This window comes from Macaca fascicularis, chromosome 1 (assembly GCF_037993035.2).
Source record: "Macaca fascicularis isolate 582-1 chromosome 1, T2T-MFA8v1.1".
NCBI lineage: Eukaryota > Metazoa > Chordata > Mammalia > Primates > Cercopithecidae > Macaca > Macaca fascicularis.
Genome location: NC_088375.1, coordinates 32,776,994 through 32,782,993, shown reverse-complemented (window position 1 = coordinate 32,782,993; position 6,000 = coordinate 32,776,994).

Genomic DNA, 6,000 nt, shown 5'->3' with positions numbered 1-6,000 from the left:
AGGTCACTCTTTAATTGGCAATCTGGGAAAAAGAAGAAATCATTATGAAAAGATCTAAATTTTCAAAAATACCTGCTATGGAAGTCGTGAAAAATCAACAGGAGTTAAAGGCAGGGAAAATAAAAATATTACAAAAATGTTAAGACAGATCTTTTAAAAAATGTAATTCAATAAGCTAATGCCCAAGAGCTAATGCCTTTTCTCAGACATTGACAGAGTAATTCTGGAATGCAGAGACTTACTCCTGTATTTCACACTCTGAAGAGTCTGGTTTTATAACTTAAAAATATTAACCATAAAAACAAAGATGAACCAGATACAAAGATTTATTGTATCCATTGGAAATGGGCTTAGCTCATATAAAACAATCGACACAAAGGTAAGGATAGATGGAAGCCTAGAGCCAATTAAAACTAAATGGGAAGGAGATTTAAGTCTGAAAACTGGAGATAAGGGCTGGCAATTATCCTGTCATCTAGCCAAACCCACAACTGCTACTATTCTGGGTGACTTGATGTACTTTTAATTATCATATCATGTGTTTGAATCTAGCTTTAAAAAATTGACTGTTAAAAAATATTAAGCTCTTTTCCCAATGAATTGGGGGGAGAAATATTCCTTTCTGTCCACATGGTTTCTCTACACAGAGCCACAGTGGTGCAGTGCCATTAAAACTGTATCATAAACTACAGAGAAAGAACGCTCACCATCTCCTGATCTGTGTTTACCTAATATTAATTCTCAGTTGAATGTGGAAATGGTTAGTTTTGCCTCATTTACACTGTTGATAGTCTTACACCAGATTACAAGAAAATAGATGAGAAAGAAGACCCTTAAATGGTAAGTAGCTTAAAAGTCTTAACTAAACTTGCCCAGTGGGATACAGCACTACCTTTATGTTCTGGGCAAGAGGGTCCCTGCCCCAGACCTATGTGTTAGAGGGTCTCCTATTTCTCACATTATACACATATCAACTTACTGAAGATAATATGAACACCTCTGTCACGTGGGATCTGGTGCTCGACTCTGATGCAGAGCAACCCACAACCCTAAACATTCACTCTTGTTTCTAGAACTCTTTGGGCCTCAGGGAAACATTTCGCATCTCTTGCCCATATCCTTGAAACAGAAGGCAGCTGCATCTGAATGCCATGAAGGTTTGTGGGGTTTGTCCTGCGGTGAACCATAGGGACAGTTTGAGCAGCAGAAGCACTTAGGTGTAAAAGACAGATTAACTTGTCAAATTCTTCCTTTCAGCTTAAATGCAATACTTCTTGCATGGCAAATCATTGTTTCCTAATAGTGCCAGATGTCTATTTTCTTCCTTCTCTTTATATTCTAATTTGAGGTTCCAGAAATATTCACAAATTAGCACAGTATTTGCAACAGATGCAGGTAGAAACTGAGGTGTATTTTGCAATATTAAACAAATCATATTGGCCTTAAATTTGTATGTAGGAGTGATCTATATGCTACCAATATTTTTATTGTCAACTAAACAGATTTTGAATACTAAAACTATAAGTTGTTTTAATTTCTATAAAAACACTTAAAATATATAATTAAATTGTTTAAAGTTAAGTTAAAATTCAGCTTCATACAAAATTTTTATTTAAAGTATTTGCATTCAATACTTCTACTTCCAGGAAGATGGAATAGACATACGTAGACATATCTACGTCTCCCATTAAGTACAACCAAAAACCTTGGAAATTATATATAAAATGAAGATAAGAAGATACTGAAAAGTACAGTGAGGAAAGCAGACTGGCTAAAGACTCCAAAGCCCAAGGAATAAGAGAGCAGTGAGTTCTCTGGATTTCTTTTTGCCTCATATATCTCAGATTTGGAGCTAAACAAAATAACAACCCAGAAGCATCAAAAGCCACGGACCAAAAAAAAAAAAAAAAAACCTACAAAAGGAGCAGCGTTGCATGACAGGAAAATTTTACGTAATAACCATTCCTCTCTCACCAAACACCACAGAAAATAAACAAACAAACAAAAGCCTGTGGCCTACTCCTACCTGTGACAGCAAAGTCCAACTAGGAGCCATTTCTCTACCGTTGAGAGACTGTAATGAGGTGTCTAACACATCTGCTGGAGTGGTGTCAGAGAAGGTCACATAGGCAGCTGAGACTTTCATCTCCACTTGCCAGTAACAAGTTTCCCAATCCACCTCTCACCATGGTGTCCATGGAGACAACATTGGAAGCCTGAACTTCTACCCTCTCATCCAGAAGTTACCAAGAAGCTCTTTTCCTCTCCTCTGGGGTGGTGCTGGTGGAGGCCACATAAAGAGTCCAAACTTTCATGACTACTGAGCAGTAAAAGAAGGCACCTTTACTGCAGAATCAATGGAGATGACATGGGGAGCCAGAGCTCCAATCCTCACCTCACAGTAATAAGAAGCAGCCCCCTCAGGTGTCAGTTGTCAACAGAGAACAAAGTAAAGAACATGGTCTTTACCTTCACTTTGCAATAATAAGGTGGTGACCCTCACCCCTGTCCCCTGTACAGTGGTACCAAAAAGGCCAACAAAACAAGAAAGTTTAAATAAAATAGAGTCTCAGACCATGATATGAAAATGTTCAGGTTTCTATTGAAAATCTTTCCTCATACCAACAGCCAGGAACATCTCAAACTGACTGAAGAAAGACAATCATCAATAAATGCCAATGCTGAGATGAAATAGATATTAGAATGGTCCTACAAAGATTTTGGAGCAGCTACCCAAATTGAAAAGTAAGAAGTTAAATTATCCTTGTTTGCAGACAATAAGATCTTATATTTGGAAAAACCTAGACTCCACAAGAAAACTATTATAACTGATAAATAAATTCAGTTTGCAAAACCAGGATACAAAATCAACATATAAAAATCAGTAGCATTTCTATATGCCAACAGTGAACAATGTGAAACATAAATTTAAAAAGTAATCCCATTTACAAAAACCACACATAAAATTAAAAACCTAGGAATTAACCAAACAAGTGAAAGATCTCTATAATGAAAACTATAAAACACTGATGAAAGGCCGGGCGCGATGGCTCAAGCCTGTAATCCCAGCACTTTGGGAAGCCGAGGCGGGCGGATCACGAGGTCAGGAGATCGAGACCATCCTGGCTAACACGGTGAAACCCCGTCTCTACTAAAAAAAAAATACAAAAAACTAGCCGGGCGAGGTGGCGGGCGCCTGTAGTCCCAGCTACTCGGGAGGCTGAGGCAGGAGAATGGCGTGAACCTGGGAGGCGGAGCTTGCAGTGAGCCGAGATCCCGCCACTGCACTCCAGCCTGGGCGGCAGAGCGAGACTCCGTCTCAAAAAAAAAAAAAGAAAAAAAACACTGATGAAAGAAATTGAACAGGACACTTCATGGATTGGAAGAATCGATATTGTTAAAATGTTCATACTACCCAAAGCAATCTATAGATTCAATGCAATCCCTATCAAAATACCAAAGACATTCTACAAAGAAATAGAAAAAACAATCTGAAAATGTATATGGAACCAGAAAAGACCCAGAATATCCAAAATTATACCAAGCCAAATAAAAAAAAAAAAAAAAACTGTGCAAATCACATTACCTGACTTAAAATTATGGTACAGATCTATAGTAACCAAAACAGTGTGGTACTGGCATAAAAATCAACACATAGACCAATGGAACAGAATAGAGAACCCAGAAACAAATCCACACACCTAGAGTGAACTTATTTTCAACAAAGGAGACAAGAATATATGCTGGGGAAAAGGCAGTCTCTTCAATAAATGGTGCAGGGAAAACTGGATATCCATATGATCCATATGCAGAAGTTGAAACTAGACCCCTCTCTCTCACCATATACAAAAATCAAATCAAAATGGATTAAAGACTTAAGTTGATGACCTCAAACTATGAAACTACTACAAAATATTGGGGAAAATCTCCAGGATATTGATCTGGGCAAAAATCTCTTGAGCAATGCTCCATAAACACAGGCAACTAAAGCAAAAATAAACAAATGAGATTGCAACAAGTTAAAAAGCTTCTGCTCAGAAAAGGATACAATCAATAAAGTAAAGAGACAACTCACAGAATTGGAGAAAATATTTGCAAACTACCCATCTGACAAGGGACTAATAACCAGAATACATAAGGAGCTCAAACAACCCTGTAGGGGAAAAAAAAAAATCTAATAATTAGATTTAAAAATGGGCAAAAGATTTGAATAGACATATATCAAAAGAAGACATACAGATGGCAGACAGGCATATAAAAAGGTGCTCAACATCATTGATCATCAGAGAACTGGAAATTAAAACTACAATGAGATATCATCTCACCCGTTAAAAAGGTTTATATCTAAAAGTCAGGCAATAACAAATGCCAGTAAGGATGTGGAGGAAAGGGAACTCTTGTATGCAGCTGGTGGGAATCTAAGTTAGTACAACCACTATGGAGAAAGGTTTGGAAGTTCCTCAATAAACTAAAAATTGAGCTACCATTTGATCCAGCAATCTCATTACTGGGTATACACTCAAAAGAAAGGAAATCAGTATATAGAAGAAATATCTCCACTCATGTTTGTTGTAGCACTGTTCACAATATCTAAGATTCAGAAGCAATCTAAATGACCATCAACATAATTTGTATGTATTTTCAAACTTTAATATAGAATTGTAAATTCTTTAGAAGAAAACTTTTCAATAATGTACCTGAAATATAATGTTAACTCTGCCCTGTAACCTGTACATTGATTTTGGTACCTAACAGTTGCTTCTGTGTCTTTCTTCCTCTTCAAATCTGCAAATGACTTGGGGGTTATTATCCATCTGTGTATTATCCATCTTTGCATTTCCAGTACTTTAAATACTGTCTGGCATATATCAGGTAGTTAATAAATATTTGTGGAATGGCTGAATATCCAGCTTAAATGATTCTTCCAGTCTGTTGATTTCCTTGGTCTCCCCTTTTCTCATCCTTCCTCCTATATATTTAATTTCTTACTCTCCTGAAGTCCCTTAGACTTTTTTCACATAACTAATTGGAATTAATATATCATCTTGCAGTCAGCTCTGTGCATACTTGCCTAAGAGTTCCTCACAGGTGAGTAGTGTGCATTTTTTAGGCACTTTCTAGACACATCAAAGGGCGCAAAATTGATTGACAAATGAATTAACAAATGAATGACCATGCAATACCTTATATATTATACAGTATTGATAATTTTTTTGCTTTATTCCAGGACCTTTTATACATATACACACACATACAAAGAAAGAGACAGTAAGACAAAAAAAACCACATAACCCACAAGGAAGAGCCCTGTTTAAGCAAAAGCACAAACTAAAAAGAATGAATATACGGTTGGAACCACTGCACAGCTTTTGAGTTTGGGGTTAGTTCCTGCAGATTATTCTTTGGGACTGATAGAAGGGGGCGGGTGTGAAATCTTCATATCATGCTGCTTAGAGAGAAATCCCAGTATGAGTCCTATTTTTCACACACCGGGAGAAAAAGAGACACAAACATATGTTAAAATCACCAAATGACACATTTTAGTTTTATTCACGGTCCCAGCCTTGACAAATTTACAATCTACTTTCAGCTGTAATCATTCCAAACATTTGCCTTTAATACAATTTGGCTAGTTCAATGTAATAAGAAAATAATATGTGGGAAAGAGTGTGAGCTTTGCTTCAGATGGGCCTGAATTCAAGCCCTGGGTGGTCCTTTCTAGTTATAGGAAACTGCCATCTCTGAATCTGTTTTCTTAGCTGTAAAATGTAGTATTAGAGCATCAACCTGTGGGATGGGTGTGAGAATTAAATAAGATAATGTATGTAAATTGTGAAGCATAATGCCTGGCACATAGTAGGCCAATAAATTTTAACTGTCCCTTTCCCTGTCAAAGGCACCAGTCTCTGGGTTATCAATTCCAAAACACCTTCACATGAAACATTTTTCTCATTTAAACCGTATTAGAAACCAAAGTTATAACACCAGGAAAATACTTAA